The following is a 27,977-nucleotide window of genomic DNA, read 5'->3' as shown; positions in this document are numbered from 1 at the left end:
CAGAAGCCATGTCTCTCTCCCTCACCTCTGTCTTGCTTGACAAAGAAGGCCATGTTTCTCTCCCCTTATCTCCATCTTCTTAGAGAAAGGAGGCCATATCTCTCTCCCCTCAAGTCCTTCTTCATAGAGAAAGGAGGCCATGCCTCTCTCCCCTCACCTCCATATTTCTAATAAGCAGGTCATGCCTCTATCCCTCACCTCCGTCTTCCTAGAGAATGAGGCTGTGTCTCTCTCTCCCATTTCCTCCATCTTCCTAGAAAGGAGGCCATATCTCTCTCTCTCACCTCCTTATTGCTCGAGAATGGTGGCCATGTCTCTCTCCCCTTACTTTCATCTTCCTAGAGAAAGGAGGTCGTGTTTCTCTCTCCCCACCTCTGTCGTCCTAGAGAAAGGATATTATGTCTGTCATTCTCCTCCATCTTTCTAGAAACTGAAATATGTGTCTCTTTCCCCTCTCCTCCATCTTCCTAGAGAAAGGAGGCCATATCTCTCTTTCTTCACCACAATCTTCCCAGGAAAAGGAGATTATGTTTCTCTCCTCACAACATCATTTGCCCAGGACTCTGATTCAGAGGACTTTAGGGATGATGTTTTGTTCCAAAACAAATATTTACTAGGGACATCTCAATGGTGGGAGCTGCTGTATTTTTTGAAAACAGAAAAATGTATAAGTTAGAGTTCCTTCCCTTGAGGAACTGGGCCATTAAGGGAAACGTCTGAGACATGTGGACTAAACTGTCTAATAACAGAGCATGCATGATCAGCAACAGGATATGATCAGGAGTGACAGATCCACTTCCAGCAGATGTGGAGACAAGAAAAGGTTAAGAAGAGGAGTTCCTGCTAAGACCTGGAAAGAGGCCCAGGGGGTCTCCACACATGGTGGAACCCTGGAGGCAAAGGCAACAGCTCAGAAGTTGGCACGGGACAGTGTGGCCAGGACTGGCAGTTGCTGCTGACCCCGAGATATCAGAGTGGCTTTGAGCCCTGAGCGTGCGGTGGGCATCTGAAAGGCAGAGCAAGGTGGATGGGATTTGGGGTGACTGTCCCTGGTGCTTTGGAACACTCTGTTGGGTTGTTGACTCACAGGATGTATCACTTCATACCTGGCCGTCTCTACACTAGGTGTGAGAGCCCAGGGTGAAGGCATGGTGGGCCATAGATGCAATATCAACACTCCTTAATGGGAGGTGGGAGCCCATCTCCTGGGCATCGGTGGTCTCTGGAGTCCACTCTGTACCCAGACATTTCTCTTCATCTGCTCTGGAAGGGATCAGGACAGGAACAGTTCTGGGTGCAGCAGGAGCAGCCATGTGTCTTTGGGCTATAGCACGCTCTGCCTCACATGTGACTTCTGTGTTCTGTTCATCCTCAGGATCCCACATCACAGCATGGCATGTGGAGGGACTTCTAGGCCCTGCTGCCTGTGGCCCGCTGGCAGCAGGCCTGACTAGCATGTTCTCTACCAGGAGGTTTTTTACAGCAGAAAAAGATGACCATGAGAAGGAAGTTCCCTCTCCTGATGGTCCAGCAGACACCTGGCAGCAACAAGATTCTGCCTCCCTGCTCCTGCTTCTCTGGGGAATTGGGGAAGCATAAAGACACTGGCTAGAGAACTACCCTGCCACCTTTGAGATCTGATATGACACAGAAGCATGTGCGGAATCACTGTTCCGCCCACAACGGCTTTCTCTTCTGGGTCAGGGTGTCTGAGCCAGCCACTGTGGGGAACCTGGGTCACGTTGAACACCCCATGACACCGGGTCTTGTGGCAGAAGTGGGGGACCCAATTGCACCACATACACACATGGTATGAGTGCTGGGGGAGACTGAGGTGGGTGGAGCCTCTTCTCATGATAGTTCTTCTCTTCTCATGAGCCCTCCAAGAAGCGCTGAAGAAGTTTCTGCCTCTCACTGCTGTGAATAGCACTGATTTAGCCAGTTTTGGAATTCTTATTTTCCTTCTTTTTGTGATGTCTTACCTGATATGCAGGGTTGGGAGCCGGCCAGCGAGGCCTGCCTGAGCGTTAGGGATCCAGGCGAGTTGTGGACCCTGAGACCACTAGAATGTGTTCAGGAGCTGTTGGACCATTCCCTCCTCCCTTTTTGCCATTTAGCACGTCTCATTGGAAGAAACTTCGATGATCTAAGCATGAAGCTCTGAGAGAACGACAGGCATGGCTTACTTTAGGAGTCCATTGCTCCCGTTTCTCACTGACTGTGGTTTTGGCTTTAAACTTAACATAATTCAAACTCAGGTCACATTTGGGAGTACAAGCTTCTTTATAAGAATTAAAAGTATATTTTTAGAATTAGTATATACATATAAAGTACTGATTCAATCTCAATAATATAGTTAATTATCTAGAGTTACTACAAACGGCCCAGCAAAAACTTTGGAGTGGGCCACATTCCTTAGGAACTGGTTTTGGTCATAATTAAGAGCTTCTATAGTGTAAGTAGAATTAGAATAAAATAGAAAGGAATTGGAATTTAAGTTGGTCATTAGGTGTTGTGTATGCATAAGTTGTAAACGTTATTGATTATTAGAATATTATGATATTAGAATTGTATTGCTTTTGAGGAAACAACTGGTGGGTGGGGGGCATCCCTCATTCACCTGGCTTTATGTTTATGTAAAAATTTTGTGATTTAACTGGGATTGTGCTTCCTCATGCCTGAGGAAACACCTGGTGGGTGGGGGACATCCTTCACCCACCTGGCTTTGTGTTCACGTGAAAGTCTTGTGATTTAACCTGTGAAACTTTAGGATATGAGGCTTACGGGTTGTCCCATTAAACGGCCTCTGCACTAGACAGAGTCTAGTCTCTTTCGTTCTCACCCCGTCTCTCTCTTTCTTTCTCTTTATTTCTCCAGAACCATCACCGACACCACCACACCTTCCAGGGACCCTCTAAATCTCTTTGCAGGGGCTGGCCCCCCGCAACTGGTGCCCAAAGGTGGGGCCCTGGGAAGGTTAGCTTTTCTCTCATTTCAGGGTGGCTAGGATCTTACCCAGGGTGCTGCAGACCTCTCTGTAGAGACAGGCAGAGTAAGGATGGGTAAGCAAGTTTTGTGAAGCCAGAGCCGTGATCTAATCATCAGCCAGAGCGAAACTAAGGAACGTAAAATGTTCATCAGTATCTTAACGAATACTCTCTGTAAGCGTGGAACTAAAGTCTCTTCTGCTGAGTTATCCCGATTTTTGCATTTTGTCCAGGAGCAGTGCTCATGGAGGGGACAGTGAATCTAGACACCTGGTCTAAGGTGGGACAGGAGCTTAAACTGTATCACAATAATCATGGTCCTGATAAAGTTCCCTCTGATGCTTTTGCCTTGTGGAATTTAATTAAAGATGCTTTAGACCCACAGCATGATTATGATAAGTTTCCCTCCAAGAAGACTGCTGAATATGATGATGAAGAGGACTCTGATACTTTCCCTTTTTGCTGCCGCCTCTGCGCCACCTTCAGCTGATGATACTCTTGCTCCACAGGCCCCTCAGGTTGAGGGAAATAGGGAAGGTGACTCCCCTTCAACCTATACTCACACTCCTGCTGTAAGTCATTCATTTAACAACCCTAATAAGCCTCCCTTACAGATTTTTCCAGGTAAGCAAATGCCTTTGTCTGTAGAACCAGTTACTCCTCATTTGTTTGGTATACAGGCAGCTCGAGTTGAAGCAGAGAAAGACAGAGATTTCAGTCTCTCGGCAGGCTTTCCTGTAGTTCTCACACCTGGTAACAATGGAGAACGCATAAGAGCCTGGGAAACACTGCCCTACAAGTTGGTAAAAGAACTGAGAGAGGCAAGTGCATTATACGGCCCTCTAGCTCCGTATACACTCACTATTTTAGATCAATTTACTTCTCGATGGATGACTACCTTTGCGTGGCAGCAACTGGCCAAAAGCTGTTTGTCTGGAGGTGCCTACTTACTGTGGAAAACAGAATAGGAGGACCAGGTACAAATCCAAATGACTCAAAACTTAAATCGACTTCCAGTCTCTGAGTACAGAAAGCCCTTATCAGGACACTATCAAGGATGGTTGGTGACTGGAGATGTTAATGCCTGGAGGAACTGACCCTAGTCATGCGACTAGAGCTTCACCACCTCTCAGCGTACCTGCTTGACCCTTCAATGATACGGAAAAGGACTGGTCACTCGTCCAGCGAGATACTGGCTTCCAGAAATGGAGAGACTGTGCTTATAACTCTAAGGTGGACTATCCTGTACCCGGTGAAAGACTATATATTAGTGACTGGGGTTTTAATGGCTCTACACTTTCCACAGCTAGAAGGCTTTCCAATGGATGGGTACCCCCAGTACTTTCATTTAAAATTGGAATCAGACAAGCCATTCAGCCTCATTTGTGGAGAGCCCTCACAGCTCTTCAACCAGTCAGCCTGTCTAGGCCTGTTGGACAGAATCAGCAGGACCACATTAGTGCATGCTTGCAGTTGTCTTACATGTTTTTAGTATGGAATGCATACCAAAATGTTAAAATTGAGTATCATAACAATGTTTATAAGGTGTCTTCTACTGAGTGTATTTCAACTAATGCCTTTGACGAAGGTTTTGTTATTCTTAAGCAGCCACCTTATTTGATGATTCCTGTACACTTGTTGGTATGGTGAATATGGTTTGCAGACTCTGTATGAGGTTAGTTCCCTTTTGGAAAGACAGAAAAGATTTTGGGCTACTTTAATTCTAGGAATTACAGCTTTGATAGCTATTGCTACTGCAGTAAAAGTTTCAGCTGTAGCTCTATCTAAGGAAGTTCACACAGCAACCTTTGCAGATCAGTTATCTAAGAATGTTTCTATTGCATTAGCTACTCAGGAGATTATAGATCGAAAGTTAGAAAGTAAACTCAATGCTTTGGAAGAGGCAGTTTTAGCAGTAGGACAAGAGCTTGTGACTTTAAAGATAAAATTGGCTCTTCGATGTCACTCTGAATTTAAGTGAATTTTCCTCACTCCTTTGGAAGTAAATAAATCTGTCCACACTTGGGACAAAATAAGAAATCATATCCTTGGTATTTGAAATCATTCAGACTTGAGTATAGACCTCACTAAATTACATCCAGAAATAGAGGACATCACTGTCACTGAGAGACAGTTCTGGTCCTCTGAATTGGCCAGTTCTATATTTAATAATTTCTCATCATTCGTCAACCAAAAGTTGTTGATGTCTATACTCATTAATGTGGGAATTTGCGGGGCAGTGATTCTTGCATTGCTATGCCTGCTTCCAATTATTCCATGGGTATTCCATGGGTTCATGCTAAAAAATAAAAAAGGGGGAGATGTTGGGAGCTGGTCGAGGAGGGATCCAGGGAGGCTGTGGACCCTGAGACCACTAGGATGTGTTCAGGAGCTGTTGGCCCATTCCCTCCTCCCTTTTTGCTATTTTGCACATCTCATTAGAAGGAACTTTGATGATCTAAGCATGAAGCTCTGAGAGAACGACAGGCATGGCTTACTTTAGTAGTCCATTGTTCCCGTTTCTCACAGACTGCGGTTTTGGCTTTAAACTTAACATAATTCAAACTCAGGTCACATTTGGGAGCCTTTAATATGGTACAAGCTTCTTTATAAGATTTAAAAGTATATTTGTAGAATTAGTATATACATATAAAGTGCTGATTCAATCTCAATAATATAGTTAATTATCTAGAGTTACTAGAAACGGCCCAGCAAAAACTTTGGACTGGGCCACATTCCTTAGGAATTGGTTTGGGCTATAATTGAGAGTTTCTATAGTATAGGTAGAATTAGGGTAAAATAGAAAGGAATTGGAATTTAAGTTGGTCATTAGGTGTTGTGTATGCATAAGTTGTAAACGTTATTGATTATTAGAATATTATGATATTAGAATTGTTGTATTGCTTTTGAGGAAACAACTGGTGGGTGGGGGACGTTCCTCATTCACCTGTGTTGGGAGCCGGCCACAGAGGCCAACTGAGCATTAGGGATCAGGAAGGGCCATTGACCCCAAGACCACTAGGATGCGTTCAGGAGCTATTGACCCCATTTCCTCCCCCTTTCTACTCAGCACTAACCACATTAAGCTCCAGTGAGCTCAAAACATAAAAACTCTGAGATCGGGATGAACACAAGCTAACTTTAGAAGTTCATTGCTCCCATTCTTCCACAAACTGCAGTTTTGGCTTTCACACAACGTATAATTCAAACTCATGTCAAATCTAAGAGCCTTAGTATTGGTCACAGGCTTCTGGGTCATGATCTTAGGATTTATTGAAGGTGTAAATTGTAGAATATACTTTTAGAAGACAGTCATTTTGTTGAAAGAATGCGGCTGGATTACTTGCAGGTAGCCAACTGGGAACTTTGGACTGGGCCACATTCCAAACATTCTGGGATGGGCCACTTTCGTTTGTAAAGTAAATACTTAAGCTTCTATAGAATTGTTTAACTTGTCATAAATCAATCAGCTTAGGATAAAAAAGGTTTATCGAATATGTCAGACATGGATTAGGTTATCCTTTGTTATGGGATTTTAAGATTATCATATGAAAAGTGTTTAAAGGCAATCATTGATTAAGTTTTCATGGTTTAAGGATTCTGGTGGGTGGGGGACGCCCCTCCCACATCTGACTTTGTGTATAAAAGACCCATTGTAATTCCCAATAACACACATCGCTTCTTCACTAGACTGGAGTCTGGTCTTTTTCTTTCTCTCTTCTTTCCCCCTATCGCTGACGCCGTCTCCACCTTTGGGGTACCCTGAACCCAGCTGGAACTGATCTCCGGCACACCTGGCTTTATGTTTATGTAAAATTTTGTGATTTAATTGGGATTGTGATTCCTCATGCCTGAGGAAACACCTGGTGGGTGGGGAACGCCCCTCACCTACCTGGCTTTGTGTTTAAGTGAAAGTTTTGTGATTTAACCTGTGAAACTTTAGGATAAAAGGCTTACGGTTCATCCCATTAAATGGCTTCTGCACTAGACAGAGTCTGTTCTCTTTCTTTCTCCCCCTGTCTCTCTTTTCTTTCTCTTTATTTCTCCAGAATAATCACCAATGCCACCACCCCTTCCAGGGACCCTCTAAATCTCTTTGCAGGGGCTGGCCCCCCCACAATGCAGGAGCATGAAGCCTCAGGATCTGAATGTGCATGTGTCTGAGTCAGTCTGTTCATCCACACAGGCTTCCTGCCCACTGCTTCTGTGAGTCCGGGGTCATGGGAAGGAGTGCTATGGTGTTTGCAAAAAGTGGAGGCAGGGATAAGAGTCAGCAAGCTTAGAGACACCACTTAGCTCACAGGCAGAGGGTATAGGACATGGTCACTAATGCAAAGTCACACCTGTGTGAGAAATGTGGGCTCAGGGGGCACTGGCCTGGCTTGGGGCAGAGCCCTGCCCAAGAGGGTGTGTGGCCTGAGAGGGGCTGGGTGTAGGGGGGAATTGTGAAATCTCATTTCATCTTGTTATAGGTCGAGTTTCCTCCTGAAGGGGTTTGATGGAGCTGTAAGTCAGGGACATGGCTATCAGTCAAGCCATTGACTCTCATAGTTTGTTTTGTCTTTGTGATTCTTTTTCCCTTTTCACTAAATCGCTGTAAAATTCTTTCATTTCAGTGAGATCAGGCTTGAAAGTTCTTTTTCTGAGCTGTTTCACAGGGTCCTTCAGGCAAACTATTTGTTTGCAAACAGTTTGTGGTGTTTGTCAAAGTATAGTGAACACTGGGCCTATGTCATGATCCAAGGACACTCCAGCCCCACAGAACCTTGTTTTGGTGGCATTGTGGAAGCTGTGCATAGATTCTGAGCCTTTGCAGTGACATTGGTGGGTCCATGCCCAGCCCTGCCTCTGCGCTTTCTAAAAAGTTGACATACCCGAAGTGCCCGTGTGCAGATCCAGCTCTAGAGACACAAACAACACAGATCTTTACTAAAAGATTTTTTAGTGCATTCTTTCCAAACACCACATTTTAAAATATTTTCTATCTGCACACATGTCTCTGCTTAGCCAGTTCCTTTGTGCTTTGTGAGTGAGGCTCATGTCTGTTGAGAGCTTCTTCTCTTCTTTGGGTTCTCCTGTGAGTCTTCCTGTCCCCTCAACACCCTCAGCTGATGTCCTCTGCTACCACGAGGATGGCCTACAATGGACGAAACTTCATCCTATGCCTGCCTTGCAGGGGCTCCCATGACACAGGGGTGTGGGGTGGAAAATGTTCTGGTGGGTTTGAGCCACAGGTTGCAAGCAAGAAGTTTTCCTTAGGTCTGAGAGCTCAGAAGACTTCTCCAGGTCTCTAGGAACTTGCAGTGATTTATTTTTGCCATAGTAAATCAGTGTTTGCTTCTCTCTTTTGTACCTTTGTGCACTAAAACTGCATTTGCTCTCTTGTGTTCTTTTCTCAAACAATGTCCTCTGTATTCTGGAAATCTCTAGCTCCTCGACACCTGGATCCACTTCTCAAGTGAGGGATGTGGGACCCCAAATGAAATGCACCCCTCGACTGCTATTCCTCTTGTTCTTACACTAAACAGAAAAATGTATAGTGTCAGATCCCAGGGATATCTTGGGGGAAGCCTTATCACAATTTATGCTTGGACTTTTGAAGGTCACTCACAATTGGACGATATATTTAAATCCCAGAAGAAGCGAGTGGGCAGTGGTGAGCAGAACCTTTGAGGTGCTGGGCAGGTGGGTTCTCAGGTGAACAACGCCCTGGACAGATTCTCGGGGACACGCTCTCCTTTAGAGTCTGACCTCTGGTACACTGAGTTTTGGCCCAGATAGTGCCAAATGTGGCTCAGACTAGGAGATCCTGCTGTGTAGTCAGTGAGCTCACAGGTGGTGGGAGGGCATGGTAACATTGCATGTCACAGTGTAAGAAGATTGAGTGCAGGATCCACTATGAAGCAAATGTTGTTAATGTTCCTATTTCACTAATATAATGGAGCTGTACAATGGGGAATTCTAAGAAATTTTGGGTCTCTCTCTCTCTCTCTCTCTCTCTCTCTCTCTCTCTCCCTCTCTCTGTGTGTTTTTTTTAAACTAATGCCTGTCACATTCAATCTGTCTTGGCTACTGGACTGGTCAGCTCAGGCTATCATAATGACAGCTCAGGGTCTGGGCGGCTACAACATCAGACACTCACTGACTCACAGTTCCAGAGGCAGGGAGTCCCAGGCCAAGCTGTTGACATGGTTCATTTCCCCTGAAGCCTCTGTCCTTGGCTTGCTGATGGCTGTCCTTCCATGTGTGTCTGTATCCTGATCTCCTCTTGTAAGAATATCAGTCCTGTTGATTTTGGGTCACCCTGACGGCCTCACTGAATTTCTGTCACCTGTTTAAAACCCCTATTTCTAAACGCAGCCACTTTCTGAGGTGCTGGAGGTTAGGTCTTCAACACTTGACTTTTTTGCGGAGGATCACGATTCAGCCCATACAAAGTACCGACTGAATTTTAAAAAGTGCTTTAATGTCAACATGCCATAAATGTGTGGGTCCTTGCATCCTCTGCATGTGGTGCTCTCCACTCATGGGACTGAAGTTTATGTTGTTGGCTTGTTGTCTGTGAGCAGGTGACACAAGCCCAGTGAGGCAGAGGAAGGCAGTGACAGGGCTCAAGTCTTCCTCACAGGTGTGCTCTACAGTCACTGCGGGGTGGTGCCTGTGGGGCCTGTGTTACCAGGCTGGCTGGGCCAGAGGGTTCTGTGCTCTGATCTCTTCTGTCTGGACTCGGTGTTAGGCTGAGTTGTCCTGGAATCCACTCAGACTCTGTGTGGCCGCGGCTGATGGGGAGGGAGGGGCCCCAATTGCTGACCTGAGTTTGTCTCTCTTGCAGATTGTAAAGTCTTGGCTTTGTTCTGAATAGAGGTGGTGTACTTCAGCATCTAGGCTTCTCTCCAGAAAACTCAGGTCATTCCTCTCCTGATGGCTCCTCAGTACCTCCCTGCAAGTGTGAAAACACAAGTGACCATTGCTGCAGCCATCCTGGCAGGGGACTATGTGCTGACCATATTTTAGGTGACCCTCCTGCCTGAATCCCTGATCTATCCATACCACAGCAGGGTGTTGTAAACCTAGTGGACATCCTGGATGGGCCCAGTCCTGACTGCAGATCAAACTAGATCAATGTTGTTCCTAAGAATTAGTGTGCCCCTCACTCTAGGGAAAGTATGGAGCTGTTCTGGAATATTTGATGAATCTTGGCAACTGATGTGAGCAAGATGAATTTTGGGTGGACCTGTAAGAGTGAATGTGAGAAAACAGATGTGTATATGACTCTCTACCCTTTCCCTGCTGCTCACTCCAAGTGTGACCTTGAAGGGTGACCATGAGGGAATACATTGGGATCCTCTGAGACTCAGGGTCTGCATCTGCATAATGGGTGCATTACTATGCCCCCTGCCTGTGTAGAAGGCTTGTGCCCATGAATAGGATGTGGAAGCCCTCGGGATATGTGCGGGAAGCATTCCTGTCTGTGACGTTTATTGACTTGGCTGATGGGCATATCCACAAATGGTCTCCAGTCTCTCCAGTTTGAAGTTTCTGGGGAGTTATAAGTGTGACTCTAGCTTCATCAGCAGGAAGCAACATACAAACATTTCCTGGGTTGGGCAGGCCCATTGCTCATTTAGCTGTGAAGCCAAACTCAGCAGTGTGAACAGGAATGTTGATTCAGGAAACCCAGCCTGGAAGGTCAACGGATGGCGTGTCTTTGAGGTGGGGCTTCCTAGTGAGTGTGAGCTAGGTCTGTGAGGTCTTCTAGAGTCGTCAAGGAGACAGCGGCAGGAAAGTTCAGAACTTTGTGGTGGTTGTCTGATCTGCTTGGTGAGGAAGGTGGGCCCCAGCACGTGGAGCCACAGCTGCCTCACAAGGTCCACTCGGGGCTTGTCATGTCTCTTATGCCTCTTTTATGCCAGAACAGCTTGACTCCCACCATCTTTCATTATTTTCCTTTAAAATCAATGGATTGATTGTTTTGTGGTTCCCACAACCCTGCTGTGATTTGTTACAAGGACTCACAGACTCAGAGGCAGCTGTGCTGGGCTGTGGTTTGTTACTGTGAGCAGCGGAGGAGACCCTCAGAGGAAAGTCTTCTGAAGGTCCCCTCTCTTGGGAAGGCACACAGTCAAAGAAAGCCTAGGGCAGCCTCCGGGGAGCTTCAAGTTCTGATGGGGGTAGGTCAGATAGGCACCCTTAGCCCACCAAAGTTCCGGACTCCCTGAAGAAAAGCAGGTGTTTATTGTCTATAAATTCCATTTTTGTCCAGTATAGGCATGTTGTGTCAGCAGAGTACACTGACCTAGGCCCACAAGTCAGCCTCATCAGTCAGTAACGAGGGAATATCCAGAAGCTGAGGGCCCAGCAGCCAGTCCAGTGCTTACCTCAGAGCAAGCCCTTCCCAGGGTGGTGTCCTCATACCAGGCAGAGTCTTTCTTGCACTTGGTAAGTCCCATCCTGTGATTCTGTAGAACATCCTACACCCTGGATGGGGCTGGCCCCTCATGGGTGTTCTCTGTTCCCTATGGACTACAGCTAGACCTGAACCCGCAGGTTCAAGCTTGGGGCCCCTGTACACCTCCCAAGTGTGCCGGGAGCCTGGGTTGCATTGAAGGCAAGAGCAGTGTACATGCCCTGCTGTCGGGGGTGCTGAGCACTCAGTGCATTGAGGTGGTGCCTGTCCAGTTCCTGTCGCCTTTTCTCCTGGTGGTTTTAATATCTACTGGGGACCACTGCCTGACTGTTATTCATTAGCATTTCACTAGTGTTTGCAGTAAACTTTCTCTCATTCCCTCTGCATTGATACACAAGCCATTCCATATTTAAAAGCTTTCTCCTATCCAGTTTCACTAAAGTGAAACAGTTCATGCCAGAAACACAAGATAAAACACTTTTCTTTAATGACCAATTTCATGGTAACAAGTTGTTGACTTGGTAACTTAAAGTGGTGTCCATTCGGTTATACAGGTATGCTTTCCATTTTTTTCTGAGTATTATTTTGAACTTATAGATTTAATAAATTCATGTGCTTTAATCAGTTACTGTCATTATTGATTAAAATAACACAGTCCATTGCCAACTATTTTTTTTTAAAGCTAGGTTGCTATACTAGAATTTATTCACCTTGTTTTGCACAGTTGCACAACCTTGGAAAATTACAAAATTTGTAAAAATTTATCAACCTTTTATTAATTAATGGTCATTATTAATGGCCATTTGGAAGAAATACTTTCCCTCTCCCAACAGCCATCCTGAGATTTTAAAAGCCCTGTGGAGAGGCCAGCTCAACATGGTTCTACCCTCGCAGAAACAAACAATGAGATGCAAGAAGAAATGACTACACACGGGAAGATGCATGGGCTCAGGGTGGACCTGTCTGACTTGGGGACTCGGAGGGCAATGCCTGTTGCATGATGCGTGGTGGCCGGCCTCCTTCCTCCCATGGTGCATCCATTCCTGGAAGTGTCTCGGCAGATGTCTCCATGGATGGCTCTCTCCATGCACCTGAATGCCCAAAGGCCTGCTGTAGCTATCCTTATGCTCTGCCTCTGACAGTGTCGGGTCATTCTGTTGGTGTGTGGTAATATTTCATTGTGGTTTCCATTTCCATGTCTTTAATGGTGGTAATGTTGGACACGACCTCTTTGTGCATTTACTTGCCACCTGTATGTCTTCTTCAGTGTGATGCCGGTACATGCCTTTTGTCTATTTTCCAATTGATTTGTTTGGCTTTTTAAATATTGAGTTTTGAATGTTCTTTATATATTCAACATATAAAAGCTTTGACGGATATGTGGTTTCCAAATATTTTCTCTCATTTCTGTTTATGATTTTTCCTTTTATAGATAATGCTTTGGATGTCAAGTTTAAGAATTTATAGCCGGGCTCGGTGGCTCAGCCTGTAATCCCACGCCTTTGGGAGGCTGAGGTGAGTGAATTGCCTGAGCCCGCGGGTTCGAGACCCGCCTGGGCAGTGAGACCTCATCTCTACAATAAATCAAAAAATCAGCTGGGTGTGGTGGCGTATGCCTGTAATTCCGGCTACTCGGAAGGCTGAGGTGGAAGGATCGCTGGAGCCCAGCAGGCCGAGGCTGCGGTGGCCGGGAGCGGCCACTGCACTCCAGTCTGGACGACAGAGTGAGACTCCAACTCAAAAAAAAAAAAAAAAAAAAAAAAAAAAGAATTTATGGCTTAGTCTTACACTCCAATGTTTTTTTCCTCTACATTTTTTTAGTTTTACTTGTATATGTAGGACCAGGATTCATTTTGAGTTAGTATTTGTATTTGTGTGAGGTTTAGGTGGAAGTTCATTTGTAAACCTATGGACGTCCAATTGTCTCAGCACCATTTATTGAAAGGAGTATCCTTCCTCATTTGAATTCCTCTTGCTACTTGGTTAAAAACTAATTGGGCATATTTTTGGGATGTGTACATGGTTCTGTATTCTGCTCCATTGACTACATGTCTGTTCCTACACCAGTGCCACGCTCTCTTGACTACTATAGGTTTGTCATAAGTATTGACACTGGGAAGAGTGATTACTCCCACTTATTTTTTCTCCCAAATTATTTTTGGCTATTCTGTCATTTTTTGCCCCATATATATTTTAGAGTGGACTTTCAGTGCATGAAAGTGGTTTTTGTCTCTGTTTATTCAGGTCCTCTTTGATTTCTTTTATACTTTTCATATTGATCCTGTACATCTGCTTTTTTAAATGTTTTGTTTTAAAGAGGTGGGGTACAACTCAGGGTACCCTAATACCACAGGGTTAGGTATACAAATGTTCATTATGCAGGTACCTGTGTTGATGAGGTGTGCCCCCCCAACGGTAGATTCACACTACTGCCAATCCCACCTCACCACCCCCCAGCCCCGGCCCCTGGCAGTTTCCCACTACCGCCAATTCTTTCCTTACGGTATTACGATAATTGTTCAGGGTCCATTTATGAAGGCGAACATGTATTATTCAGTTCTTTGTTTTTGTGATAGATCACTCAGCATTATAGACTCTAAGTCCATCCAAGTTGCTGTGAAGGTCATAATTTTGTCTTTTATGACTGTGTAATAATCCATCATGTATATGCACAATATATTTGTTTATTCAATCCTCTTTCGATGGGCAGCATGGTTTGTTCCATGTTTTTGCTTTTGTGAACAATACTGCAATAAACATTCACGTGCAGGTATCTTTTTCATAGAATGATTTGAGTTCTTTTGGATATTTTTCCAATAGGGGATTGTGGGGTTATATGGAAGGTCAATTTTTAGATTTTTTTAGGAATTGCCACACTGTTTTCAACAGAGGTCACATTAGTTTACAGTCCCACCAACAGTGCAGAAGTGTCCTTTTTTGCCGCATCCTCTCTAGCATCTGTTGTTTTTTGAGTTATTGATGATGGCCATCCTGACTGGAGTTAGTTGGTATCTCAGTATTTTTTAAATTTGCATTACTTTGCTGAGTGGTGAGGTTGAGCCTTTTTACATGTATCTATTGGTTGTATGTCTTCTTTGAGAAGTGTCTATTCATATCCTTTGCCCACTTTGCAGTGGGGCTGTTTGTTTTTTTCTTTTTGGATTTTTTGAGATCCTGGTGGATCCTAGATGTTAGACCTTTGTCAGACATACAACTGGCAAATATTTTTCCCTGCTCTCTTGCTGGGTTCTTTTGCTTTGCAGAAACTTGTCATTTGATCAGGTCCCACTTATCTATTTTATCTTTTATGGCACGGGTACTTGGTGTTTTGATCAGGAACTGGCTGCCAGTTTCAATTTCCATAAGGGTGTCTCCTGCATTTTCTTTTTTTTTTTTTTGAGTTGGATTCTCACTTTGTCACCCAGACTGGAGTGCAGTGGCCACTCCCGGCCCACCGCAGCCTCGACGTGCTGGGCTCCGGCGATCCTTCCGCCTCAGCTTTCCAAGTAACCAGAATTACAGGCATGCGCTACCATGCCCGGCTGATTTTTTGATTTATTGTAGAGATGAGGTCTCGCTGCCCAGGCGGGTCTCGAACCCGCAAGCTCAGGCAATCCACTCACCTCAGTCTCCCAAAGGTGCAGGATTACAGGCTGAGCCACCGAGCCCAGCTTCCTGCATTTTCTAAGGTTCTTATAGTTCGAGGCTTTATGTTTAGTTCTTTCATTCATTTATAGTTGATTTTTGTGTATGGTGGAGGCTTTGTCGAAGATGAGTTGGTGAGAGATTGAGGTTTGGCTTCTTGTATCTCTATCCTGCTCCATTGATCTTTATGCCTGTTCTTGTACCATTAACAGACTGTTTTGATTACTGTAGCTTTATAATAAATTTTAAAGTCTGGGAGTGTGATACCTCCCATATTTTTTTTCATGAGGACTGTTTTGGCTTCGTGATCATTTGTGTTTCCACATGAATTCCTGTATTGTTTCAAGGTCTGAGAAGAATGCTACAAGTAATTTAATGGGGATTGCAAGAAATCTGTAGATTGCCTTGGGTAGGATGGACATCTTAACAATATTGATTGTTCCAATCCATGAGCATGAAATATTTTTCCATTTGTTTGTGTAATCTTGGATTTCCTTGAGCGGTGGTTAGTAGTTTTCAGTGTAAAGATCTTTCAAGTCTCTGGTTAGGAAAATACTAAGGTATTTGATTTTTTCTCTGGATATTATGAATGGGATAGTGCTTTTTATTTGAATTTCTGTTTGTTTACTGTTAGTATATAGAAATGCAACTGTCTTTTGCACACTGATTTTATACTCTGGTACTTTGCCAAATTCTTTTACCAGAGCAAGGAGGTTTTTTGAACGATACTCTTGGGTTTTCAAGGTATAGAATCATGTCATCTGAAAAGAGAGGTGACTTGACATCCTCTTTTCCTCTTTGGGTACCCCTGAACTCCGTCTCTTGTCTGATTGCTCTAACTAGGGCTTCCAACATTATTTTGAATAGGAGGGATGAGAGTGGGCATTCTTGTTTGTTCCAGTTTTCAGGGGAAATGGTTCCATTGTCTGTCTGTTTAGCGTATACTGGCTGTATGTCTCATAGATGGCTCTTACTATTTCGAGGTATGTTCCATCTATACCTAGATGTACGAAGGTTTTTATAGAAGAAGTGTGGAATTTTATCAAAAGCTTTTTCCTCGCCTGATGAAATAATCATGTGATTTTTCTTTTTATATCTGTTGATGTATTTAATTGCATTTATAATCTTGCAAATATTGAAACAGCCCTGCTCCAGGGGCTACAGTCTACTTGGTCATGGTGGATGATTTCTGAGATGTGTTGTTTTATCTGGTTTCCTAGGACCTTGTTAAGAATTTTAGCATCTATGTTCGTCAAGGATTTTGGCCTGTAGTTCTATTTCTTTGTTGGATCTTTACATGGTTTGGGTATCGATGTGATATTAGCATCACAAAATGATAATGGGAGAGTTCCATCTTTCTCAATTGCCTGGAACACTTTCAACAGGTTTGATATCAGTTCCTCCTTGCATATTTTGTAGAATTCTGTTGGAAAGCCATCTACTACAGAGATTTCTTTTGTAGTTAGTTTTCTTATGACACAGTCAATTTCCTGGATTGTTTTTGGTCTACTTAGGGCCTCAATTTCTTATTGTTTCAACCTGGGGAGGTTGTGTGATGTCAGAAACTCCTCCATTTCATTTAGGTTTTCAAGTTTGTTTCCATACAAGTGTACATGCTAGTCTCTGGCAATCTTTTGTATCTCTTCTGTGTCAGTTGTGACTTGATCTTTTGCACTTCTGATTGTGTTTATTTGGGCTGTTTCTCTATTTTTCTTCTTCAGTCTAAGTAAGGATCCATCAATCTTGTTTATTCTTTCAAAGAACCAGTTTTTTTATTTCGATCGTTTTTTGTATAATCTTTTTGTCTTCTATGTTCTGAATTTTGGCTTATTATTTTGTTGATCTGGATGTTTCTGCTGATCTTAGGGTTTTGATGGTCTTTCTTGTCCAGTTTCCTTAGGTGATTTGTTAGGCTGATTACTTGTGAGCTTTCCATTTTCTTCATGTGTGTTCATAGACATGAATTACTCTCTTAGTACTGCTTTCATGACACTCCAAAGTTTTTGGTAAATTGTTTATTCATTTCCATTTGTTTCTGGCTATCTTTTAATCTCTGTTTGGATTTGCATGTTGACCTAGGAGTTGTTTAGCATCATGCTGTTTAGTGTTCATGTCATTGTGGGTTTTGGGGGAACTTTGCTGGTGTTGATATATTCTTTTATTCTACTGTGGTGTGAGAATGTACATGACAGAATTTCAGTCTTATGGAATTTGTTTATGCTTGATTTATGGCTGAGTATGTGGTAGATCTTAGAGTACATTCCATGTGGTGATGAATAGAATGTATATTCTGTGGCTGATGGGTGGAGTGTTCTGTATGTATCAGTTAAGTCCATTCAGTCAAATATCATGTGGAGGTTCTGGACCTCCTTGTTGATTTTTTGTCTTGAGGATCTGTGTAAGGTTTTGACTGCGGTATTTAAGTCCCCAGCTATGATGACTTTAGAGTCAATATCATTTCTAAGTTTGTTTAAAAGAAGCTTTATGCAAGTTGGTGCTCCTATGTTGGCTGCATTTATGTTCAGGATGGATATTTCTTGAGGGTAGATTGAACCTTTATCATTATGTAGTGACCTTCTGTATCTTTTACATTTTTTGATAGCTTAAAGAGTATTTTTTCTGATATTAAGTTCATGACTCCTGCTTTCTTTTGTGTTCCATTCTCTTGAAATTTTGCTTCCTATATTCTTGCTTTGAGTCTTTAAGTGTTCTTTCTCATAAGATGAGTCTCTTGGAGACAATATATTATTGCCTTCTGATATTTTATCCATTTTGCCACTCTATATCACTTTAGTGGCACATTTAATCCATTCACATTCAGTCTTTTATAGAGATGTGGAGGTGTGTCCCTGTCATGAAGTTCCTATAGAGTTTGTTTTTGCTGCTGCTGTTGTTTGTTGTCTTTCTTATGATATTTGTGTTGATTCATGTGTGCTTTCAATCTTTTTGTCTGCATTATTGGGAAGGGTTTTGTTGTTCTTTTTTTTTCCTTTCTTCTGTTTTTAATACTTACTTAAGTGTTTCTTGTAGAACTTGTCTGTATGTAGCATAAGGTCTTAAGAATAGTATGTCTGCAATGGATTTTAATTCTCTATCATTGATGAAACTTAGCTTAGCTGGGTAGGTAATTCTTGGTGGAAATTGTTTATCTTTGAGAACTTTGAAGACTGGATTTCGTGCTCTCCTAGCCTGAAGTGTTTCAGAAGATAAGTCTGTTGCTATTCTAATTGGTCTCCTCCGTAGATAGTCTGATCCTTTCCTTTTGCTGCCTTTAGGATTTTTTTCTTTTATACCTATTTGTGTAGGTGAATTACTATGTGTCTAGGAGTTGTGTTCTCATTTCTTGTCTTGTAGGTGTTCTCTGAATCACTTGTGCTTGAATGGTCACCTCACTGATTAGATGAGGGAAGTTTTCTTGGATAATTTCATGGAATGTTTGTTCCATGGTAGTCTCTGATTCTCTATCTGCTTCAAGAATTCTAATTAATCAGAGGTTTGGTCTCTTGAAATAGTCGCTCATCTGTCAGAGGTTTTGTTCTGTTTATTTTAAGCTTCTTTTCTATGTTCTTAATAGTTTGGTGCTCAAGCTCCGAGACTCTTTCTTCTGCTGGTTAATTCTGTTTTCATGCTTATCAGTTTGTTATCTATTTTTATTCTTTATTGTTAATTTCTGAGTTATCAACTCTTTCACACTTTCCTCTTGTCTCGACGTATTTCTATTTATTCCTTCTATTAGTGTCTTGATATCTGGGTTTGTGGTTTGAGACCATTCATTCTGGGGGCTCTTCATGTTTTGTTTTCTGAAGTATGTATTCTCAGTGGCTGACCTACCCGAGATCTGTGTGAGACCCATGTTCTTCCTTTGATTTTTCTTTATTTGCATAGATTTTCCACCCCATTTTTTTTACCTTTTCTTTAATTTTGTTTTTCAAGGATGGGGGTAGCTTTTACTTCTGTTTGCTCAATCTCCGAATCTTCTTTTATATGGATCCTCTGGCTTTGTTCATTTCTGAAGCTGGACTGTGAATGGGGGTTGTACTTTTTAACATTTTGAGATTTAATTGAAGGAAGATTGGTGATTGAAAAACTATCTGAAGATCCCAGTATTCACTGACTAGTGTGTAGGCCCCCTGAAAGCCAATGGCCCTGCCTTACTATCTGCCCATGCAGTGAGGGTGTAGGTTTGCCCTCTGAAAGAAAAATGAGGTAAGAAAAAGGAAAAGACTGGAAAAAGGAAGGAGGAGGACAAGAGGAAGTTGGAGAGAGTTATGAAGAAGAGGGAAAAAGACAGGCATACCAACTAACAAATTAAAAGAGACACAAAACTGAAAAGATTTTTTTAAAGGCAGTCATACTAATACACAAACTGACAAAAAAAAACAAAAAACCTTTTGATGTACTCTTCTTCTAAAACACCCGAATACAAGCAGGAAGTTTTTTAAAAAACATAAAATAAAAGAAACAAAGCAAGTAAAAAAAAATCAGAAACAGAGCAAGAGAAGAGCCAAAAAACAAAAACAAAAATAAACAGAACAAACAAACAAAAAGACAAAAATTAAACTCTCTCTGAGGTTGTTCTTGTAACTTTAACTTCCTTCCAGCTATGGTCTTCATCTCCTCCCCTCTGCTCTCAGTGAAAGAGATAGGTTTGCTCTCATATTGGGTCAGATGTCCCACAGACTACTATGGGAGGAATGTAGATCTGATACGGACTCACCCAGCTTGCTGCTGCTGTTGTCAAGCTTACCACTCAGATCTGATGTGTCTGTTCCTGTTCCAGTACATGGGGAGGGGCATCTGTCTCAGAGTTTGATGAGATAGCCTCTATGTCCCAGGTTGGAGGCTGGTGGAGCTGGGCAGGGCAAAGCAGGTCTCTGCCTGGTCCCGGGATAGAGAAAATTGCTCCAGGGAGTGTTCCTCTCCAGTGGTGGGGCTCCTTTTCAGCCCTCTTGACCTGCTCTCTCCATGGATCCAGGGCTCATTCTACTGTCACAGGTGATTATGTGGGCCAGGTTCCAGGTTGTGAAGATCAGCTGTATTCCACTTCCTTTTATCAGGAGAGCCTCGAGAACAGCAGATGATTCTGTGTGCCACATCCAATCTCTGGGCGGTGGGGGGTTTCAGTCACATCTGGAGGAGAGCCATGGGTGCATGAACCCGAGTCTCCCCCCAGAGGGACTTTCCCTCACCCACTGACACACATCCACTCATGTAGAGAGTCTTTATGGACACTCACATTTGCAGAGACTCTCACAGTCTGACCTGTTCCATCGCCGTCATGCTGGAAATCCATCCTGTACCTCTTTTGTTAAACGTACACCTAAGTATTTCCTTTTCTTTGGTGCAGTTTTAAGTGCTATTGTGTTTATATTTTGGTGTCTATCTGCCTATTGTCAGTATATATAAATACAATTTTGGGGGGTGTCGATCTTATATCCTATTTCATTAAAGTTACCTTTAGTTCTTGAAATTTTAAAAAAATTGTGTTCTTGAGCTTTCCTATGAAAACAATCATGTCATAGTAATGAGGACTGTTTAATTTCTTCCTTTCCAATCTGTATGCCTTTAATAATCTTTTCTTGCCTTATTTCAGTGGCTAGGATGGGAATGGTGAGAGGAGGCATCCTTGCCTTGCTCCCAGGCCTAAAGGGAAAGCTTCAATCTTTCACCATTAAGCATGATATTAGCTGTAAGTTTTTGAAGATGATCTTTATAAGACTGTGGAAATTCCTCTTTTCCTAGTGTACTGAGAGTTTTTTTGAAACCATAATTGGGTGTTCATTTAATGTCTTTTCTATATTAATTGATATAATCTTATGATTTTTTGTTAGCTGTTTGATATGATAGATTACATTGGTTTATTGCAGAATATTGGTCCAGATTTCCATACCTGGGAAAATATTCTTCTTTTTTCTAATGTGAGTATTTATTACTATAATTTTCCCTGTCAGCACTGCTTTAGCTGTATCCATTTGATCCGTTGTGCTTTTAGTTTCTTTTAGTTCTGCTTTAAAATTTTCTCTGAAACTTAACCTTTGACCTATAGGTTACATATAGGTATGTGTCATTTCTAAATGTTAGAGATTTTCCTTTTGTCTTTCTGTTATGGAATTATAGTTGATTCACTTATGGTCAGACAGCTTACACTGTATTCATTTCTTTAAGTTAGTTAATTTTTTTGGTTCATGTTTATGGCCTATGTTGTGAATACTCTGTGATCTTAAACTAGTGGGTTTCTCCCTTTTTAAAATAACACTAGTATAACTCAAAAACAGAACTTCTATACAATCAGGCCAAGAAACACTTGTGACATCCCAACACTGTCCTTTTGTTGTGTCTGTAATTTGATATAGAAGGCAGAAAGGTTACCTGAATGTGAGAAGACAGATGCTCTACTTCTGTGCTTCCAGAACTCTCCAGGGATGCCCCCCAGGGAGGTCCCTGATATGAGGGGAGGATAGAATGCACTCATCAGCCCTGGCAGAGGCATCGACATTGCAGTTTCCAGGATTTAGCCTCGGAGTAGACTTGCCCTGGGCAAGGAATCAGAAGATGTCCTGTCATCAGCAGAGCTGTTTCCCCAGAACTCAAGGCCTCTACACTGCAGACAGATGTCCTTGCTGCGCCACTGTGTGCACCTCACCCCACTCGGGAGCCAGACTTGCGTGCCCCAACCTGCTGCTGCCCCTGCTCCCCAGACACTGGGCTTCTGCCTCTGGTGGCATCTCTTCTTTGAGGCTGCCTCATCTGCTCCATTGTGGGTGCCATGCCTCACAAATTGTGTATGTTGTCTGCTGTTTTTGTGCAGTGTTTTTCCCCAGTGCCTTGGACAGTGCCTGACACAGAGCAAACTCTCTCATAGAGAAATACTAAACAAATGTTTCCAGAGCATCTGCAGATACTTGAGGCAGGAGCTGAGGGCCTGATGTGACTGACTTCTGGGCAAGAGTCTCTGTCCACCTCTGACTTTGTACCTCACTGGCCCATGAGTGCCGGAGCAGGAATGAGGATCCCAGGGCTCCCTCAGGCCTTTTAATAGCTCGATGTGGTGAAATCTTCCCAGAAAGTGTCTTGGGTTATATATATGCCAGGTCTCATGGATAATACCGAGCAGCACTTTCCTTTCTGAGGATTTGGGGTTGCATCACTCATTCTTATAAAGTGGTTGTTAGTAAAAGCCCTAGTGAGCAAGATTGGAGCAATCCTCCTAACTTTGCATAATCACACTCGCGGGGAGTTCCACTGCAACTTTTGAGAAATTCTGTGATCAGAGATAAGGCTTCTGTGTCCTTACATTGTATACAATCATCTTAGAATAGTTCTGACATCATATTAAATAAAAATACTTCACAGCAGAAAGGGAATAATACTTTCCCCCAAGTGTCCCTCATCCAACTCCTGGAGTTTCGTTTTAGGGATGGCTGCCATGGCTCCTGTCTGCTGGAAGCACACAGGCTGGTCCTTTCCCACCCACATTACTTAAATGAAGCAAAATGATGCAGCTGTGGGGCAAGACTATGCTTCATTGCTCTGGATCCTTTCCTATTGAAGTTAGGAGTTTATGTACTTTCTGGTTAGAAAATTAAATTCACAGAGATGAACCGAGTCCACCTTTAGTGTTCCAGGGAGTCTCCAGTTTCACTTGGAGGAGTGGGAAGTGCATTCTGAAATGCAGCAATGAATCTCCACAATGCAGCTTTGTAGACCTCCAGGTTGGTTTTCCAATTTCCAGTTCTGATTATATTTTGCAAATCTGTAGTTTAAATGTCAGTGTGACCAGCAGCTCTGCCTCCTGCCCAATTTGCTCCTTTCTGTCATTCAGCCTCTTTTTATTGCTAGCTCACGGAGCACACTGCTTCACGCAGCATTGGCAAGCATGCACCATGACCTTGTTCCAGAGGAGTGGTTCCTTTTCTTCCTTGAAAAGTACTCTTCTTTGGAAAGGACTTCAGACACAATGGTGGGTTATGTAATACACACTTTGCTTAGCAGACACGTATTGAATTGCAAAGACATTTTTGCAATTGAAGCAGTCGGGATGGGACACGGGTCTTCTGACCACTGGGCCATGCTGCCCATAGGTTTTTGTGACAAGGTTTGTCAAAGTGGGCAGCCACACCATCCCTGAGAAAAATGGATAGTATTTTGCGGAGTGGTCTTGAAGGGTGTGGAACCCAACTGACCATGTCCTAGATGGTTCTCCTTTGTGTGCTTTTGTTCCCTGCACATGCCAGCGCTGAGCTGGGTCTCCCTTGCATGAAGCTGGATCAAACGAGAGATGTGTGTAGGGAGAAGCCAGCACATGAGAAAGGCCACAGCAAGACTGAGGACTTTGGCTGTGAAGAAGACATTGCTGCCGATCCCCAGAAGAGCTAATGTGCAGGGGGCAAGCCCTGTCCTGAGAATTCTGCATTAACACACAACTCACAGCCCCACGAGTCAGCTTTGGTGTTGCCTCCATTTGCACGTCAAGCACAGAGAAGTCAGATTGCTTGCCCACAGTCCTCGAGCTGTAAACGCTGGCACAGGTGGGCCTGCCAGAGGCTGCCTTGGGAGCCCACACTTCTCTCCAAGGCAGGACACCTCTTGAGGCACAGGAAGGTGAGAGGGCTGGCTGGTGAATGCGTGTCTGTCCCACCCCAATGTGGCTCGGGCTTTGTTCCACAGAAGACTACTTAAAAGGTGCAGTAGGCTGCATACTGTTCCCCACCCACAAGAGATCCACATCCAAACCCTGCACCATTGGCACATGTGATCTCACACAGCAAGAGGGGCTTTACAGGGTGGCTAAGGTCCTTGGGATGGAGGAGAGGATCTGGGAGTGCTTGTCAATAACATAGAGGAGAACCATCCCAGCTGGTCGGAGGGAGCTGTGACTGCAGAATAAGGGTCACAGTGGTGTGTAGTGAGGACTTGACTAGCCACAGAAGGCTCTGAAGGTAGAAAGAGGGCTTCTGGTCCCATAGCACAGGCAGCCTCTGCAGGAAGGTGGGAGATGGGTTCTCCCCTTGAACCTGCAGAAGAAAAGCCACCCTAACCACCCCTCAAATCGGTCCCCAGACCCACACTGGGCGTCACCTCCAGAGCCGCAGAGGACAGAGTGTGGGAGTTCTACAGTAGCCCAGGGAAAAGAAGGCAGAGAGCCCATGACAGGGGGGTGCTCCTGGTGTTCAGTGAGACTCGGGTGTGGGGGAGTGAGCCTTGTGGGTGGTCATGCCAGTTACCTTTTCTGGCATTGGCAGAGAGGTCCAGTGATGTGCGCCTGAGCTGAGCTGCAGGGTGCTGTGACAGGAGGTGCCCAAGCCGTAATCCTGCTCACGCGGTAGTGCCAGGCGAGGCTCACATGCGGGTTACTGTCACAGTCATGTTGCAAGGCATGGGGATGTTCCTTTCTTGGACAAGTAGTCTGGGGCTTGGGGCAAGGGAATTCCTTGCCCTAGGTGTGATGATCCGCCAGGGCCTGTTTGTAATCATGACATCTGGCTCCATGAGCTGGAGGGGTCAGGGGAAGGACATTTCAACCGGTGTGTGAGAGTGTGTGAGGGTTAGTGCACTTGAGTGTGAGTGTGCATTACTGTTTGCATATAATAATATGTGTGAGCCGGGCTGGGTGGCTCAGCCTGTAATCCCGAACCTTTGGGAGGCTGAGGTGAGTGGATTGCCTGAGCCTGCGGGTTTGAGACCCACCCTGGGCAACTTGGCGAGACCTCATCTCTACAATAAATCAAAAATTAGCCGGGCGTGGTAGTGCGCGCCTGTAGTTCCAGCTATTCGGAAGGCTGAGACGGAAGGATCGCCAGAGTCCAGCAGGTCGAGGCTGCAGTGGCCGGGAGCGGCCACTGCACTCCAGTCTGGGTGACAGAGTGAGACTACAACTCAAAAAAAAAAAAAAAAAGAATTTGTGTGAGTCAGTATGGGAGTGTGTATGTGATTCCACATGTGTGTGTGACGACTGTATCCGTGTGATTATATGTTGTGTCTATGTGTGTATGAATGTATGTCTATGTAAGTGAGCACGAGAGGGCATATGTGTTAAACTGTGTGTGTGTGCAAATTTGTAAGTAAGGGTGAGTGTGTGAGGCATGAGCATGCGGTTGAGCATGTGTGACTGTATGTGTGTCCATGTGTGTCAGTTAATGTGTGTGAGTAGACTGTGAACTGGTGTCTGTGTGTCATTGCATGTGTCTGTGTGTGAGATAGTGTGTGAGTAGATGTATAACACTGTGTGTTGGTGTTTATGTCGGTGTTTGTGTCAGTGTGTCTGTGTGTGAGTTAGTGTGGGTGTATTAGTGTGTCTCTGTGTGAGTTGATATGAATGTGTGTGTGAGTGGACATATGATACTGTCTGTGCATTAGTGTGTGTGTTACTCTTGAGTGTGTGTATGTGAGTCAACGTGTATGTCTTTTGCATTAGTGTGTTTGTGTGGATGCATGACACTGTGTGTGAGTTATTGTATGTCTTCTGTGTCAGTAGTTTGTGTGAATCTGTCAGCACATGTGTCAGTGTGTCTATGTGTGAGTTGGTGTGTCTATGTGAGTGTATATTTGTGTGTTGGTGTGTCAGTGAGTGTGTCTATGCATAAGTTAGTGTGTATGTTTCAGCATGAGACCATATGAGTGAGTCAGTGTGTGTCTCTGTGTGTGTGAATATAAGAGGGAGATCCACAAAACCCCGAAATTTATTGATAAAAAATTGTGTATGCATTCCTACATGCTTAAACTTCAGTCACCTTCAAAGTACTCTCTGTTTGATGTAATACACCTACTGAGATGCTTTTTCCACTGCTCAAAACAGTTTTTGAACTTGTCAGTTTTGATGCCTTTTTAGTGCTTCTACCATGTTTTGTTTCACTGCTTCCACGTTGGCATAACATTTTCCTCTAAGGCCCTTTTTCATCCAGGGAAATAAAACAAGTTGCTCAGGGTGAGATTGCCTGAGCAAAAAGTGTTGCTCAGGGAGGGTAGCAAACAGGAGTCATGCCAGTTTTCTGTCAAAAACTGTTGAACTCTTATCGTGGTGTGAGCAGGTGAACTTGTCAGTCACCCATCCTGAATTGGGCAAATGCATTAAAAGAATCTCCAGAAAAACCCACTGAAGCCACACACAGCCTCTCAGAACAATGCAAGCTGATACACTGATGTGGATGAGTTCCTACAACACTTACCTGGCAGGTAAGCGAAGACTGCACTACAAGGGGCCTGCCTTCCAAAAGATAATTCTAGGGGTTTTTTGGGTCCCCTTTGTATGTGTGTGTCCCTGTCAGTGAGTTAGTGTATGAGTTAGTGTGAATGGGTGTGAGTCAGTGTGTGAGTCAACGTGAGTTGTGTGTCAGTGAGTGTGTCAGTGTGTGTATGTTAGTGTGTCTGCATGTATTAGTGTGAATGTGTGTGAGTTGGTGTTGAGTTTGTGTGAATGAGTCAGTGTGATTATGCGTATGAGTCAGCGAGTCTTTGTGAGTGTCATTGTCAGTGTGTGCAAGACTGTTAGTATGATGTGTAGGTGTTAGTGAGTCAGTGTGTGTTTGTGAATCGGTGTGTCAGTCAGTCTGTACCAGTGTGAATCAGTGTGTGAGTGTGTGTTAGTGTGAATGCATGTGTGTCATTGTGTTAGTGTGAGTCAGTGTGTGTCACTGTGTGCCCGTTAGTGAGTCAGTGTGTGTCAGTGTGCATGTGTGTGTCAGGGCTGTCGTCATGTGTGTGTGTATGTTAGTGTGTGTCAGTGTGTTCCTGTATGTGAATCAGTGAGTTAGTGTGTGTCTATGTGTATTAGTGTGAATGTATGTGTGAGACAGTGTTACTGAATCAGTGTTATTAGTGTATGAGCTTGCATATGTGTGTGTGAGTCAGTATGGGTTTGTGTTTGTGTGTCTGTCATTATGAGTGAGTGTATGTCAGTGTGTGCTAGTCTGTGTGTGAGTTATTGTGTATGTGAGTCAGTGTTAGTGTGTAAGTATGAGGGTGAGTTTATGTGTCAGTGTGAATGCATATGTGTGAGCCAGTGTTAGTGAGTCAGTGTGAGTATGTGTTAGCATGTGAGTGTGAATGTGTGTAAGTAAATGTGTGTGAGTTACTGTGTGTCAGTGTGAGTCAGTGTGAGTGCTGCTCTAGTGTGTCACTGGGTGTGTCAGTGTGAGTTTGTGTGATTGTGCAAGAGTCAGTGTCAGTCAGCATATGCCACTGTGTGTGTCTGTGTGTGAGTCAGTGTGTTAGTGAGTCTGTGGGTGTGTCAGTGCATGTGACTCAGTGTTAGTGTGTCAGTGCATGTGTTTCTGTATGTGTCAGTGTCACTGTGACAGTGTTAGTCAGTGTCAGTGTGAGCGCTGCACTCTTGTGTGTGAGTCACTGTGTGAAAGTGTGAGTATGAGTCAGTGCATGTCTGTGTGTGAGTCCGCGTGAGTGTGTGAGCCAGTGTGTCTGTGTGCATGTCAGTATCTTGTGTGTCAGCGTATGTGTCTGTGACTGTGTGTGTCAATGTCCGTGTGTGTCAGTGTATGCCTGTGACTGTGTGTGTCAGTGTCAGTGTGTGGGTGTGTCTGTGTGTGTGTCAGTGTAACTGTATGTGAGTCCGTGTGAGTGTGTGTGAATGCTGACCCATGTTCCTGTTGGCTCTTCCCCATGCCGGCTGCTCAGGGCGGGAGCATCCTGTTGGAGACTCACTGGTAGACTGTGGGGTGGAGGGCAGGTGGCAGCCCTCCTGCCCACCATCGGCCCTCCCGGCCTCCAGGCAGCAGGCCGAAGGGCAGGGCCCAGGCGGCGCAGGCAAACGGGCATACGCACTGGAGACAGGGCCGCGCCTTCCCTCCGCACCCTCACCCCGCTGTGGTGGCCTGCGGGCAGAGTGCAGGACGCAGCCCAGCCTTCCCTCCGGCAGGAACTCATCCACGCCAGGGGCGACTCACAGCCGCCTCCTTGGGCCGCGCAGCGGGCAGGGGGCGGGG

General features: G+C 44.2%; 1 pseudogene; it reads left to right on the top strand.

Annotated features, from left to right (window-relative positions):
* The first annotated feature begins 752 nt into the window (after positions 1–752).
* LOC103255967 overlaps positions 753–27,977 on the top strand; it is a 317,052-nt pseudogene continuing 289,827 nt past the window's right edge.

The sequence above is a fragment of the Carlito syrichta genome, unplaced genomic scaffold, assembly GCF_000164805.1.
Source record: "Carlito syrichta isolate Samal-C Ts95f unplaced genomic scaffold, Tarsius_syrichta-2.0.1 Scaffold288787, whole genome shotgun sequence".
In the NCBI taxonomy this organism is placed as follows: domain Eukaryota; kingdom Metazoa; phylum Chordata; class Mammalia; order Primates; family Tarsiidae; genus Carlito; species Carlito syrichta.
The sequence above is the reverse complement of the archived record's forward strand: the minus strand, read 5'-3'. Positions and strand labels throughout refer to the sequence as shown.